This window comes from Coenobita brevimanus, unplaced genomic scaffold, assembly GCF_032717465.1.
Source record: "Coenobita brevimanus isolate Jiangsu-jjx unplaced genomic scaffold, ASM3271746v2 jjx.HiC_scaffold_161, whole genome shotgun sequence".
NCBI lineage: Eukaryota > Metazoa > Arthropoda > Malacostraca > Decapoda > Coenobitidae > Coenobita > Coenobita brevimanus.
The window spans coordinates 110,427-127,415 of record NW_027642460.1 but is presented as its reverse complement, the minus strand read 5'-3'; the positions used below and the strand labels follow the sequence as shown (position 1 = coordinate 127,415).

General features: G+C 39.8%; 1 pseudogene; it reads left to right on the top strand.

Moving 5' to 3' along the window:
• LOC145389624 (small ribosomal subunit protein uS10m-like) overlaps positions 1-6,151 on the top strand; it is a 29,080-nt pseudogene extending 22,929 nt beyond the window's left edge.
• Positions 6,152-16,989: the final 10,838 nt, after the last annotated feature.

The following is a 16,989-nucleotide window of genomic DNA, read 5'->3' as shown; positions in this document are numbered from 1 at the left end:
TACATAAAAATTTCACTGCATCTTACCAGTCCTGAGGAGAGCTGATGGCTTAAGTGGATGCATATGGAGAGGAGGAGGAGGGGTTTTAGTTTTTGGAAGGGGAGTCACCTTCCATGAAAACTGTAGGAAACTGCCCTTCTGGTGTTTTTTCTCTTTTCTGTCTCTTTGGATGAGGAGATGCTTGGGGCTGGGGAGATGCTTGGGGTTGGGGCATTTCTGTTCTCACTGCTTTCCTTTTAGCTCCAGCTGACTCACTGATCTTCTTAGGGCCCATGATTATGTACATTTTTCTAACGAAAATATGTAATTTGTCACAGTGTTTAATGGAGCTTGTATGACTGATGCATAGCTGTCGGAAGACAAAGCGAGGAAGGACACTAACCAGCTTGTGGTAAGCACAGGCTGGTCTACAGTATGTCTGCCATAACTTAGCTTCTTTCCACTTCATTGCAAAGTAAGACAGTATACGTAACTAAGGTTGTACAGCCCTTCCATAGCACTTCTTTGTAACTAGCACCATAATCTAGTGTTAATCTCTTGTTACAGCTTATTTTTCTATAACAGCAATAGTATGGTTCTACACCATTTCCATAGCACTTTATTATGACTTGCTCCATATTCAATTGTTAATCTCATGATACTGATCAAAATGCAAGATGGAGATGGCAGTTTTAGGCCAAGATAAGATAGGCAGAATACATATAGGCCTGGTTAGAGTGAATAAGCAAAGTTGCACTGAGTAAGAATAACAAAAGTTCATAATTCTATCACCTTTGTACTTATTATTTCCTTGTTTCTGGATCCTACATAACCCTGTCTTTAAGTGGAAAAAAGGGCCAAGAAGATGGTAATGATGATTGTGATTTTAATGGTGATGATGATGCTGATGTTTCTCCCTAAAGAGAATAATATATGAGAATAATAATTTCTTTCTGATCACCTTTAGCATCTTCCAATATCTTTAGCATCTTCCAGTACTGTATGATAGACAGCATATGAATATTGCCATTTGATTATGGTCTCGTCAGCTTAGGAGACTTCCTGGTACTCATACTCATTTATTTAATTTGCACAGTACATTACACTCAAATATACAGTGGTATTGTAATAACCGAACTGAAACTTAACAAATTAATCACTGGTCTGACCAAGATTCGATCTCAGACCCTCGTGCTTGATACACGCACACGTTACCACTGAGCCAAAGAGAGGGTCCCCTCTTTGCATCTAGGCAGTGCGGGCTTTTATACACCCCGTTACAGTATGTCATTCATGTCTTTATTATTGATGTATACTGCTTACATAACATAAAGAATATTGATGTCTTTTTTTCAAAAGTGAACTAGTAAGGAAGAGGTGCTAAAAGGCATCCCAAGCTAAGAATACAGTACTGCCCTTGTGGCCAGAGTCTTGTGGGCTTAAGAGACTTTTTGACATCTCTGTCAGCCTAATGTTTTCTTTTATGTTTTATAATTTTAATATGGATATTGTTTGCATACAAGACAGTGTGAAGATGCTCTGTTTAGCTGTTAGTTATACCATAAAATTATTCCCTTGTACAAAGGAAAAGGGGAAAAAGAAGTGTGTGGTAATCATAGGGGCATTTGTCTTCTTAGTATAATAGGAAAAGTGTATGGTAGGATACTTATAGACAGAGTTAGAGAAAGAACAGGGAAATTATGAGAGAGGGGGGTGTGAGTTGGGAGCGGGGCAGTGAAATGGCGGGGGACAGGGCGACTTGGAGGCGATTTGTTTTTGGCCACCCTAAACGGGATTGAGGCGTCTGGCAATAGATAGATAGATAGATTTCTGTAAATCACAGAGTTAATCAAGTAAGTAATGACAATCCTGCATATAACCAGAGTTTGCAGATGTATGTCATTGTGTTGTAAGTGTACAGTATAGCACTGTACTATGTTTTTTTGCTTAATTTTTCCAGTTGGATACAATATTTTGTATATATGCTGTACAGTATATCAGGCATGTTTAATTATGAATGACTGTGTATGACAAGACTTATGTAACTACCCTGTACTGGTGTGTGACAAGAAAAAGATGTTGATCAGTAGTTACGGTACCAGCTTTTCCTCTTAACACCTTTGGTCAGGTGACATTTTTATTGTATTCTTGCTAAAACTAGACAAATTTATTAATGCAGCATATTTTAACCTTTGGCAAAGGGCTGAAGGTATACGTTGTTTGCCTTCCACTGTGAAAAAGTGTTGCCTTGGCTAAATAACATCATCTAGGGCTAGCAGAAACATAAAGTACATCACTGGAGTGAAAGTGTTAATAGGTAATGATATTATTGCAGGTTGTGGATGATGGTGAGCCTGACCGTCTGTATAGCGTAATTGATGTGGAGTGCCGAGGACATGACCCAGCGGTGCTACCATCATACCTCACCTTCCTCTCCACCGCTGCATCTCACCTCGGAAGTACAGTTCAGGACATGTTAGTTCAACCTACTTTTTGTCTTATTAACCATATGTGACACATCAGGCTTTAAATATGAGATGTAGTTGGGGTTTATTGCATACAGAATACCATTCAAGTGTGAGTGATATAATGACTCTTGCTTTAATTATCTAAATTAATTAGCCCATCCCAGGCCCCTGTGCTCCTGATGGGGGAGGAGAAGATTGCATAACAGAGACATAGGTGGGTGGAGGGTTGGTCTTACTACTTTTCCACCCCTCTCTTGGCATCTCCTCATTCCAAGTGTTCCATAGCATCTCCAATTTCATATCATTTATAATTCATTGCAGCTTCTCCATCCATCCATTATGTTAAGGATCATACCTTACCCTAGCCATGTGGGAAAAAAGGTCAGTCATCATCATCATCCGGACCTCCTTTCCCACCCTAGGGCAGAGTGCACAGTAACAACGTCCAGACAGGCCAAATTTGCCCGATCCAATGGGCCACGCTTCGATTCGCTCACCATTCAAGCCCCCGATATCCTGGCTCTATCTGATATGTCAAAAACATTATGTAAATGAACTACGTCATATGTGCTTAAGTTGCAAAAATATCAGTGCAGTTTTTTTTAAGCAATCCTTTGGTGAACATAAAAAGTTGATAAATACCAACTTCCATGAATAACATCCAAAGAAACACTGGAGAATGAGGAAGCAAAACTCAGAGCCCCTAAACACACACATTCTCTCTCTCTCTCTCTCTCTCTCTCTCTTTATGTCCCCATTGTCTTGACACTGTGACCCTCTTTTACTTATGCTCATTCTATCTATTGCCAGACACCATAATCCCGTAAAGGGTGGCCATTTGACACTGAGTTAGTTGTTTTACAGGGAGGGGCACCAACCCTCCACCAACCCTGTTGACACGTAGGAAGCACGTATGGTTTGGTTATATGGTTACCACCCAGCGTTGTAAATGGTTTCTTGGCTTACAGGAAACCATTTGGCTTGTCACTCAATGTAAAGCCACCTGTAAAGGAAAGAAAAGGCATAAGAAGTGACAGGAAAGATAGGAGAAATAGGAAGAGAGGAGGGCAGGCACAGAAAAAGAATGATAAAAGCTAAGGAAGTAAGCAGCACTACATCAAGTGAGTGGATGATGGTCGCCACCACCTACCTTCCTGTTAATCATAAGTCCACTTCATTGTCTTCCACCCCAAGCCTCATTTATACGTAACCTTTCCATATGGCTTCGTCCTTTTATAGTTTGTTCTTGTTACCTTCAGATGGTTTTATTCAACATGGTAAACATATCTCTACCAACCCCCATCCTAAATCTTGCCCTAGCTGAATGTAAATGTCTTTAGGCAGAAGAAATACTGTAATACAAAAAATATGTAATCGTAGAGACTTGGTGACTAATTTTTACACACCTTCATTGTCTTTGTAACATTTTCTGGGTAGTGGATAAAGGTTGTTAGCTAAAGATAGGCAGTAGATTAGTCTTATACCTACCTTATTCAGTAGCATTGTAATTGTGGCAGTATCACCATCATTTTAGAGCAGTTTTTTTGCATTCACATAGGGTGGGAAAATGTTTAAGAAGGCTGTTGCATCTGTTTTGTGCCAAGGAGAAAGAAATCTTGAGGTAGAATTATAGGCATAAATATTGATACATTTCAATACTATAAATCAGTAGGATAAATAATGAGGTTAGTGAACAGTGAGTTTTAAAACCCAGTGGTGCAATCTGTGGTGCCCAGCAAAGTTTCAGAATGTTATGGTGGGGTCACCTAACTGTTTGACGAAAGAGTGAAGTGGTAATTTCATCTGCAGTTGTACATTCTCCCCTTACATGGTATGAGAGGAATGAGGTTGTTCAAAGCACAGGTGTTGGGTGGTGAGCGTGTCGTATCTCTACATGGGACCAATGGGGGAGGGGGCACAGTACTTCCAAACTCCTACTCTCACCTCTTTTGGTAGCTTCTTGTGAAACATGTGGAATTCATTGGTGGCATTTAGTCTCCTTTATCCCTAGGTTAAAAAAAAAGTTTCAGTAATTACAGACTTGAAAACTCAGCTTCTCCCCACCAAGGCTGTAAGCCATAAGACAAAAGTTGAATCCTCTGTGTTGTTGTTGTTGTTGTTGTGAACTTGTGACCCCAGGTTTATCTGAATGTGATCTGGGTGGACTGTAGATTGAAACTGGATTTCTCTTACAGTTCACCATCCTCTTTTAGGGGGATTGGGATGGAGTTGAGAATGTTTGAATAACCAGGCAGTTTTTGCTATGTCAGTTCCACCATGTGAAGGTATCCAGCTGCAGGATCAAGCCTCCCTGTTTAACTGAAATATAGTTTAAGAAATATCTGTATGCCTTTCCACAAGTAACTCTATAGCCCAATAGAGAAAAATATAAATCAGTATAAAAGCTTATATCTTTCACAGAGCTTGGCCCACAAAGCACATAAAACGGTGGACATTACTGAAGTCGGTGCACATCCACAAGAAACACCGAGTGCAGTATGAAGCCAGAACCCATTTCCTCACTTTATCACTCCCGCGCCTCACACAGTCTACTGCTACACCTACCTTGAGTATATCCAGCGTAATCTTCCAGAGGGTGTCGCTATGAAAGTTACCAGGGTGAGAACCATTTAAGTGTATTGTTGAAATTTGAATGTTTGATGAATGAAAGCCAGGGTGGTTGTGAACATTGTGCATCTGAGCTGAAGGTCAGGAATCATTATGCAATAAGTCCCCATTCCCCCCCCCCTACCAAGTCCAAGTAAATTACATCTGGTGGTGCAATTAGTAGAGTGCCCTGGTCAGAGCATATTGTGGCATATGCTGTGGTTGAAGTCCAGGAGATGGCCAGGGGTTTTTCTGTCATGTTGAGGCACCAGGGGCTCTGGTCTGAATTAATGGTAGCCTAATCTCAGGTCCCTACACTTGGATGAAGGCAAAATGGGATTTGTCATTTTCTTCTAGTCGTGGGGGGATTATGATTGAAGAGTTGAGAGGAAGGATGGGACTGGAGTGCATTGGTGTTGTGATGAGGAGGGATGGATTGAGATGGTTTGGGCATGGGGAGTGGATGGAGAATGACAGTTGGGTGGGGAAGGTGAGAAGAGTGAACATCTGATGTAGGGTTGTAAGAGGCAGACCGAAAAAGACCGGGGATGAGGTAATTGAGTGTGACCCCAGGGATAAGGGACTGCATAGCGAGGCACTACCCAACCCAACATTGTAAATGGTTTCTTGGTTCACAAGAAACCATTTGGCCTGTCACGTAGTGTAGAGAGACCCGAAGGCAGTACTTCACTGAGTGAGTGGATGATGGGTGCTCCCATCTGTCGTGTAAGAAAATATTATTTGGTAATGAAATTGCTGGGCATTGGAGTGCATAGCTATGGAGCGTCAGGTGCCATGTCATGAACTTTAGAGTTATGAAGTGAAGCCAGTAAACAATACATACCAGAGTGCACTAAATTAGCAGAATCATTTCTAATGCATGAGTGAAGTGCTTACTCTAACTTGTGCATACAGCCATACTTTGTATGGTTTGTTACTAACATCAGTGTATTGGATTGCAGTCAAGTAATTTATTTTTATTGCTGACATTGCCTAATATTGAATAGTTTTTGCTTTGCTAATGAGTGTATCATCCACAGCATGAACTCCAGAAGCTTCCCCAACATGTCAAACCATCATCAGAAGTGTCGGTTTGATCATCAGACGCCTGCATCATCACTGCTTCATCAGTAGGTTAGTAATGTATATATAGTTGTTGTTGTTTTAGTCCTTCATCCTGTCATGTTTTCAACTTTGGCCATTGCCCTTTTGCCTAACTGGTAACCACTATGTTCAGACAGTTTTGTGGATTTAGTAGATTGTATTGTACAAGATTACATAATGTAATTTGTGCTGAAGTACAGGTACTCAGCAAAAGCAGTAAAGGCTTTTGAGCATTTATGAGCAGAGGTGTGTGTAGGTGGTTGTGAGATTTACTGGGCCCCATTCGACTTGGCTTACATCAGGCAGCATGAAAGTCAATGAAGGACACTACAGATTTGTTTCCCACTAGTCAAAACAAATTCCACATAGCCCAACCTCAGAACTGGTGGGAGAATTGGCATGTAATGAATACTGTAGACTTGTTTTCCGTAAGCCAGACCTAATTCAGTGCAGTCCAGCCTCGCAGTGGATGTGGGGCTTTGCATGTAAAGGAAAGACTGGATATGGTACCTTTTATTTGTCACTGAAAAAGAGAATCACAAAAGTTGAACACACATAAAGTACTCTATGCCAGTATAAAAACGTGCATCATATGAACTAAGCAAATGACGTGAAAAATAATGCTGTTTTAAACAGTGATGTTTTTCATCTTTGCCATTTCCATCATGACTTCTTGATAAGTACAAATTTTCAGATTACCAGAACTTTTCTGCCTAGCCCCGGGCTCCTGCGCTCCTCATGGAGCAATGTAGGATTGGATGATGGATGGATGGATTCTGTGTTTGCATACCTCTCTGTGGCAAACATTATTTTAATATGTATGTATGAAATATAAACCAGTGTTATGCTGTAAAATAGTGCTCTCATTACCTGTAAAAAAATAGGATAAGAAAGAGTCATGTAGTCACAATGACCTTTATTATGCATTTTGTCTTTGGCACACACAGACTTACAGTCAGGAAAAAACATGTGGAAGCAGAAATAAGTACAATATAAGTTATAAAAATTTGACCTAGTTGAGTAGAAACTAAGTATGTTGTGTTTGGTTTTATACTCAGTTATTTCTAAGTGCTTCACCAGTATTTTTTTTATATTACAGGAGTATCATTAATACTATATCAGGGTATTCCAAGTACGCTCCTTCCATACACTACCGTACACACACCAGCACAGTTGCTCACCATACATTGCAGGTATTGACAGTATCAGCACCAACACTACGCCTCTCAGGAGTAACGTATGAGCAAGGTGTACACTGAGTTACAAATGGCTTGGGGTATATTCATTAATTTTCTGTTGCTTAAGTAGTGTGTGAGATTGTTTACATATCCAGGAGCTGCCAAACACTTCACAGTTGGACTCGGTTAAATAATTCATCCTCATCATCATCTAAACCTCTTTTCCAACCCTAGGATGTGGTGAGGTAGGGCGGAACAATGTACGTTTTATTATTGTGGCTGCTGAACAGTTTCATTTAGCTTAAGAACCTTAGTCATATAGGGTTATTGTAGGCTATATCTGTGTCCCCAGGTTGAAACATCATTCCTGAGCTAAATAAAATCACTTGGAGATAGTAAGAGTAAAATAACAGCCATCTGCATTGGTGGTGTTAACTTTAGATAAGTATGCATTAGGTATAGGGTCTTGTCCTTTATTACCCTCCAGCTAAAGTGTGTGTAGAGGGTGTGCAGAAAGAATGGCTCTTGGGTCTGCATACTTTTGCCAGTCAGTAAAGTGGGTTCTCATCAGTTAACCCCTTCAACGTGATAGCATTTGGTATTCTAAGCACACCACCACCAGATAATTTTATTCAGTATAGGGCGGATCTTTAGCTGAGAAGAAGGTAATTTGTCTGATATTGAACCCCCCCAAGTTTTAAAAATATCTTCTGTATTAAATATAATGGTCTGGAGGTTAGTAAAAGTCAAATATCAGAGCAGTTGTTAGGCTGAAGGGATTAGTCACGGTGCAGTACTGGTAACTCTTTTGAATTTCTTTACAGTAATGATGTAGTCACTCGTGTACAACCTGCAGCATGTCCTGTTATTCATTTTGTTTGACCTAAAATTAATATGGTTGAGTACAGTTAACTCACAGTATGCTCTAAATCTTATAAACACTGGCATGCCATTCTTTAAATTCCACAAGCCTTATTTTTAGCAACACCTGTAGTCTTCTTGCACTGAGTACATTCACATCAGACAAAACACACAACAGAAAATTTAAATATTTTACCCTAATAACACAGTCTGGAACTAGGTAAAGTGACAGTTTGAATTTTCACTTTGGTTGAACAGTGCAAAATTTACCTATTAAAAAAAAAAAAAATGCAGTTGATTCTACAAAATTCTAAACCTGAAAGAGGCAAGAGATATTTGCCTCTGAGTCATGAAAATATTTGGTGATCTGACTAGCTAACTTGTAGAAAAGTTCAAAATATCTAGTAGGATCTAGAGGTGCATACGCACTGCCACAGATAAAGACAACTCAGTGATGATCAGTTAGTTAAAATTAGTCTTGCTACTTCCAAATTCATATTAAGAAAGGCCTCTCATATTGAAAAGGTTATTGCAAGCCCCACTTAACCCATCCAGTGTGAAAAGTCTCAGCCAAACTTAATTCAAACCTCTGAAAGTACGGTAGCAACAATAAAATATGAATATTATTGGAGTGAGGGAGTTAAAAGTTGTGATGTAGATATGGCTTGTATAGGTTTGTGTATTTATGTGTTTGTACCAGATACTATGTACCTCTGTAGCCCTACCACCTCACTTGATTTATTTATTATATTATTATTATCTATCTATCTATCTATTGCCAGACGCCTCAATCCCGTTTGGGGTGGCCACAAACAAATCGCCTCCAAGTCACCCTGTCCCCCGCCATTTCACTGCCCTGCTCACAACTCACACCCCTCTCTCATATACCTCTCCACCCCATCCCTCCATCTCATCCTCGGCCTCCCCCTCCCTCTTCAGCTCACTAATTCCACATCTCCGGTCCAATTGCTTTTTCTTCCATTCCATATTGGTGACGTACTTCAACCTCAGTGTCATTCTTGATATTGGGATTTTTATTGATTTATTTTTTATTGACATATTTATTTGAACCCCACAACAGCATCCTGTTGTTTATAGAGCCACAAGAGAGTAATTTTGTTGTCACTAAGTTATGTGCGGATGAGCGAGATGTTCTAGTGTGGACTCGTTATGATTGCTCACTAGCTAATTATGGGCTCATTATGTTCAGTTACTGACACCCGACAATAACCGAGTGGATAGGGCTTCAGAAACAATTTACGACAAAGGTACCAGGAAGTGAGGGATGTATTATGTAAAGGTAGGGGGATGTACAAGTAAGTGAGCCAGGTCTATTGTGTATGGTTGTGATGAGCATTTGTGTGTGTGCATGTGTAGTGATGTGAACTGCCAAGATGTATAAAAGTGTGTATGTAGAGAAGGGTAAGGCTGTTGATAGGTGTGATACAAGTGCCTCCATAACCCAAATGTTGTGGGTGTATTGGTGCAGTACAGGGGTAATGGTCAGGATATTGTACAAATCATTACACATAACCATTACACTAAGGGCCATATTTTGAATGGCTCTGGAGATTTCATAATACAGTACATTTTTCTCTGCAATTAAGGTATGCATATTACACCTTATCTTTCTCCTTAATATTTCTTTATTTCAAGTATGGCCTTAGTTTGCATCAGTAATTTACAAAAGCAGGTGCTGAAGAGGAGCCTGCATGTGGTGGCATTGTGACCCTGGGTGGAGCAGCTGAGTTGTCCACTCAGGAGCCAAACCTCCTCATGCTTCCTGCACCTTGCCCTGAGAACAACCCTGGTCCTATCCCGGTGAAACACTTTTTACCAATAAGGGGTACCAGTTCTCTGTACAGTGTATGTACTATACCGTACCTGTAGGACGGATCCATAGAACCAGTTGCTTACCTGTGGTCAGTGGGTCTGCTCAGCCAGACAGATTGGCATTAGGCATTCACAATAACAGCATCTTACAAGAGGAAAATAAGATGTAATAGGCAAAATATTTTGCTGAGAAAGAGGCATTATGAAATCTCCAAAATGACAGAAATACAGCACGGAATTGAGATTACTAGGAAGGTTACTGTTAACATTGGTTTGGTGATTGTAGGGACTTAAAACAGAGAGGAAATATAAACTACTACAAGTAACCACACACTGTACATTAAAATTCTGTCGTGATTAGAGCACTGTCACATGTTTGTAAAAGCACGGCAGACACTAAAAGCTTTCCTATAACCTACAGACATACTGGACAATTTTGTACATTTCCATCACAATCATTAAGTCAGACAATTTTCTTGATACTTGATGGTAAAATCTACTTGAAGTTTCTGCACAAATATCTGTCTTATATACAGGCTTATAATTATCTTCTTGCTCACAGCTCTAAAAGGGGAAGTTTGCCTCTTATATGCCTAGTACAAAGTGGTGTAACTGCACATTGGTAACAGACCATAAACTCTGATTTTGGCTGCTGTGTTTGATTAGAAAGATCTGGGACTAACATGCAGTAATAACTGAGGTATGTAACTCAGTGGTACCTACTTAAATCATTCATCTTGGTTGAAAGAGAGATTGTATACTCATCCATCCATCATCTAATCCTTTATTGCCCCAGTCAGAGTGTAGGGACCCAGGCCTAGACGACTCACTTCAGACATTTAAAGTGAGACAGACAGAGAGCGAAAGACAGAGACATGCATGCATGCACGCACACACACACTGAGTTTGATTGATCAGGTAGACATCAAAATGTTGAATCTGACTACTGACCTTGTGAATGGAGAGTTTATGGTATATAAGTTGCCTAATAACTGTAACAGCTTTGTTACAGTATCAGGTATACTGTACAGGTTACTTTGTACGCCAAACTTCCCCTCACCCACTGAACACTAATTATTGTAAATGAGATATTACCAAGGTTTTTCACAGCTGTGGTGTTGAAACATTACATTTTGTCTTGTGGTAACGATATTAACAGACAAGCTTCCATTAGTACGGGTTCTCCCTACCACTTACAGTCTTTAAATGTCTCGTCTCCTTCAGCATGGCAAACTTATCACTTGGAACCAAACACCTCTTCCTTCATTACTGTTAATCTGTGTAAGGTATCTGAGGAGTGTTAATTCCTGTGCTCAGGGAGACTAAAAATTAATAGTGGTATACTGTCAAGGGATGGCCACTGCATAGGCTACACACACTCACAGCCAAACAAGTCTGTGTTACAATGTTTAGAACAATATATGAAAGGAAAATATTGAACAGAATATGATTTACATTTGGAACATAAATTGCTCTAGTGTTTACCACTGGAATGTTGCTTTGCTTTTTTGTGTGAGTACTCATACACACTTCCATACACAATACAGTCTCTTGACATTATCTAGAAACTAAGAATGTCCCTTCTACAGTACTATAATTTTCTTTACTGGTACAATCTCTGCTGCACAGACACTGTATAACAGTGCAAGTCAGCACAGACTAATCCATCTACATCACTCAAAAATATAAATATTTCCTAGCAGTCTTGAGACTCTACACCAAAAAAATAATGTTCTTACCATAAAGGTTGGCAAAAAATTAGCAATTTTACCTTTAAACACTGCAGCTCTGAGGTGCATTTGCCAACCGTATACAGTACTGTAATGTACTGCTTGAGAATCTGTACATAAGTTCATGAATTGTATACAGAAAAGATGTTAGGAAGTTAATAAAACGGCTATGTCCAGTGGGTGAGTAAATCAAAATGTTGCCAATTGTATGAATTTTTTGTATGTCAGTAGATTTTGATAAGATATTGACTATTGAATTAAATGTGAACCAAACCTGATCTAGTACAAGGAATATTGAAATATACAAACTGCAGTGCATTAGGGTTATAGGCACTGTAACCTGTCAAGAGGGAGGGAAGGTGATTCATTGCTTAAGTTTTCTCTGGCACAAGAGTATCCTGACATTACTGTATATCACTAAGGATACCATACCGAATAACCCAAGTCCTTCCACATCTACAGTAGTTATTTGATTCTGGTTAATGCCAGATTTTTGTTGCTTGGAAACCCCTAGTAGTAATAGAGTTAACTAACTTTGGGGTATATATATATATATATATATATATATATATATATATATATATATATATATATATATATATATATATTCTTTAGAGAACAATATATTTATCAGTCATAAATTTCAGAATGTTCAAGAAATTATTATGGATGAGCAGATGAAGGGTCAAGACTTTCACAATGATAAAAGCATTGTTATACACTTCCCTGTACCTATGATGTCATCTCTGCATCTTACTTTTTCACCCCCACTTTTGCAACAGTGATATCACACCCAAAAAACATTAGTTTGAAAAATGGCTCAAAAGCAGTTTTAGAATGGTAGTATAAAGCCAGCAGCCAAGATTTTGTCTGGCATTGTTCCCTGCTGTGTTTACTGCCCATCAACCCAGCCCCTCAGTAAGATTTATCCTCCACAAATTTGCAAAGCTTGCCACCCCTCCACTGCCTAGGAGAACTGTACAAAGGTTATTAGGCAGTCAGTACTTTTTGTTTTATTACAAAGAATAATACTGTGCTGAATAAGATATTTCCAAGCCCCTTCCCCTTTCCGTACAAATTCCCACACTTCCATGACCAGCACATTTGATTGACTGGAACAATCCGTTTCCACTCCTTCCCCTTTCACATATCACCTCCATGTCTGGATTCCTTTCAAAAGAAGATCAGGATGGCATGGTAATTTTTTTTCTCTGCATTCTGTGTCTTTACAGTTATGTTTATCTTCATTTACTTTAGGTTTCTTTTTCCTCATCCATACTTTCTTCCCAGAGAAGTGAGTTTTCCTTGCTTTGCATTCAGCTTAAAATCAGAGCTTTAGAAAAAAAGAAAAAAATGTATGCAGGGTGGGGCAGTAAGGTTAAAATTCCCAGCGTCGTGACTTATTCCACCAGTAATTTTTACATCCATTATCTGTTAAAAAAAAAAAAAAAAAAAAGGGGGAGGTACGCTCATTAGTAAAACACTGGTGCGAGATGGAGGATTAGAATCACCTCAGGCCGGGTGCAGGAATGTGTTAATACTGAATGTAAGGCTTGCTTCTCTACTTCTGTACATAGTAACTTATAATTGATGTATTTGAGAACCAGCTATGTTATGGTTTCTGCATATTGCTTACAATACAGTATTATGATGGAAAGTATCCTTGGATGATGAAGTCAGAGTTACTGAACGTTATAAACTCTGACACTGAAAAGACAGGATATGTGTGACATTTATAAAGACAGCATTGCTGTACTGTGTATTTATAAGTCCAGAATAAGTTATCAGATAATGAATTGTATTTTTACCCGATAACTCAGTTAATCGTTTTGTTTTTAAAGGCTTCAACATGCTTGCATGTGTCGGCCTTGGTCACCTAATGGCGGCTCTCCATGCTGCACGATCCATTGCAGCCTCCCTGTTCAGTCCCTTAACCCTAAGGTCACACTTAATGTGGTTATCAAATCACATGCATCAGTTATTGTAGTGAATGAGTATTATTGTTAACACTAAAACAGTAAGCACAGCATAAATGTAAGAGCTGCCATCATCACCAACACAGGACAGTAAACAACTTCATTTTTTTTCCTAATGCAGTGGACGTCTCACATATGGGTTTGAGAACTGTCAGTGACAGAACTGTAGGAATTTCTCAGGTGACAGTATAAGATATAAGTATGAGTTATTCTGTATCAATGTAATCAGCATTACTGTATATCCTTGAATAATCAGAATGTAGTAATGAAAGTAGAATATATAGTAACACCTCTCAGTATTAATGGAAGGATTTCTTGATTGCAGAAAATTGCAGTAACAACAGAATAATTTCCATTATTTTTTCTAAATAATTCTTTCAACTGTTTCGTTTCGTTTCGTTTCATTTTTAAAGGCTCCAACATGCTTGCATGTGTCAGCCTTGGTCACCTAATGGCGGCTTTCCACGCTGCTGTTTCTCATTTGAATCAGAGTACTGGTACAGTATTTACTTTCATATTCATATTTATCCCTCTAATAGTGGCTAACATTGAGTGTGACCTCAGGGTTAAGGGACTGAATAGGGAAGCTGCCAGAGATCGAGCAGCATGGAGAGCTGCCATTAGGTGACCAAGACCAACATATGCAAGCATGTTGGAGCCTTCAAAAATGAAAAACGATCAACTTCACCAAAACCTTCATAAGTAATATGAATAGTAGAATGTCCAAATATTAATTCCCAACCAAGCACCATATGTTTAGAAGTACAGTTCAGTATGAAGAATGGCAGAGTGAATTTTCTTGTATATTGTTTCAGTATGCTGATACGCTGAAGCGTGCACATCATGATTTACAGTGCTGTATTTGGATATCTGTATTCTTAGTGCACACTTAATTAGTTGTATGAAAAATTATTTATCAAATGATAAGAGAGAGTAAGAAGAGAGTGGATGAGGAATTTGGAAGGAATTTGAGTGTAAAGTGGAGGGACTGTAAGAAAATGTTCTGGAAAGAGGTGAAAAGAGTAAGACAGGGTGGAAGTGAAGTTAGCAGGGGAGTGAAAGATAAAAATGGTAGATTACTAGTGGAGAAGGGAGAAAAAGTGAGCAGATGGAGAGAACATTTTAAGGAATTGTTGAACGTAGAGGATGGAAGTAATGCGAGTATAAGTGGCTGGGGAATGGCTGGGAGAAGGAGGGAGGTGAGAAGACAGGAAGAAATCAGTAGGATAGAAGTTGTGGAAGCAATGAAGAAAGTTAAATCTGGGAAAGCCCCAGGAATTGATGGAGTGTGTGGTGAAATGCTGAAGCATGGGGGAGAGATAGTAGTAGAATGGATGTGGAAGATGTGCAGATTAGCCTGGGAGGAAGGTAGAGTCCCGGAGGATTGGAAGTCAGGTATAATTATTCCCTTGTACAAAGGTAAAGGGGAAAAAGAAGTGTGTGGTAATCATAGGGGCATTTGTCTTCTTAGTATAATAGGAAAAGTGTATGGTAGGATACTTATTGACAGAGTTAGAGAAAGAACAGAGAAATTAGTTGGAGAAGAACAGGGAGGCTTTAGGAAGGGAAGAGGTTGTGTAGATCAGATATTCATTCTTAGATCTTTAGTGGAAAAGTTTCTAGAGAAGGGAAAGAAGTTGTATGCGGCTTTCATGGATTTGGAGAAAGCATATGACAGGGTGGATAGACAAGGATTGTGGAAAGTGTTAAGAATATATGGAGTAGATGGGAAGTTGTTGAATGCTGTGAAGAGTATGTACGATGGTGCGAAGGCTGCAGTGCGTGTGGATGGTGAACTAAGTGAATTTTTCTCCTTGAAAGTTGGGTTGAAACAGGGATGTGTCATGTCTCCATGGTTGTTCAATCTGTACATGGATGGGGTAATAAAAGAGGTACAAGGTAGGGTAGTGGATGTTGGAGTGGCCCTGGTGAGAGAGGATAGTGTTTGGAAACTCCCTGTACTGTTGTTTGCAGATGATGCTGTGTTGTTGAGTGAAGACGAAGGGGAGCTGCAAGGCTTGGTGGATGAGTTTGGGAGAGTGTGTAAGAAACGGAATCTGAAGGTGAATGTAGGGAAGAGTAAAGTGATGGTCTTTGAGAGAGGTGAAGTCAGTGAATGTACAGCGAGGTTGGATGGTGAGGAATTGGAAAATGTGAGTACGTTTAAGTACTTGGGTAGTGTGATGAGTAAGGATGGAGGTTTGGAGGGTGAAGTGCTTGAAAGGGTACAGCAGGGAAGAAAGGTTGCTGGTTCTTTGAAAGCAGTGATAAGAAACAGGGAAGTGAGCATGGAAGTGAAAAAGTTACTACATGACAGTATTGTGATACCAACTCTAACGTACGGAAGTGAAGCTTGGACGTTGTTGGAAGGACACAAGTCAAGAGTGAGAGCAGTGGAAATGAGTTATTTAAGAGGAGCCTGTGGAGTCACATGGAGAGATAGGCTGACGAATGAGGATATAAAGGAACGTTGTGGTGTTGATGTGGATGTGATAGGGAGCGTTATGAGGAACACACTGAGGTGGTTTGGCCATGTGGAGAGGATGGAGGGTGAAAGACTGACGAAGAGAGTGTATGTGAGTGAGGTGGAGGGGGGAAGAGGGAGGGGGAGGCCGAGGATGAGATGGAGGGATGGGGTGGAGAGGTATATGAGAGAGGGGGGTGTGAGTTGGGAGCAGGGCAGTGAAATGGCGGGGGACAGGGCGACTTGGAGGCGATTTGTTTGTGGCCACCCCAAACGGGATTGAGGCGTCTGGCAATAGATAGATAGATTAATTAAACCTTACTGGTATGGACAATGTAAGCATGACAGAGAAATATAATGGTAAGAAGATGATAGGGAGTCTCGTAAACCTTTGTGTGACCCTTCTCATTTTTGTAACATCTCACTTCATTGTGGCATCTTTTTATTTTGTGAAATCTCTTTATATTGTGACATCTCCCTCCCCAGTCTGACTGCACCTTTTCCCTCCACTCCCATTACACCTCCTCTCACCTCATCTCCTCCCCAGTTTAACCCCACCCAGTCCCTCTTCTTTCACCTCCTGCTGTCTTCCAGAAAAAAAGAAAAAGCAATTAAGGAAGCTTTTCCTATGGTTAAGTCATCTGGACTTCAACTCATTATCTCTAGATGATGATGTTCTTGCTGCCATCAGATATTTTTATTCAGCTTAATCAAGGTTCTAAAACTGAAATGATTTTTTCAGGAGCTGTTTTGACCGTCATTCATGGACTTTGTCATAGAGGAGAAGAG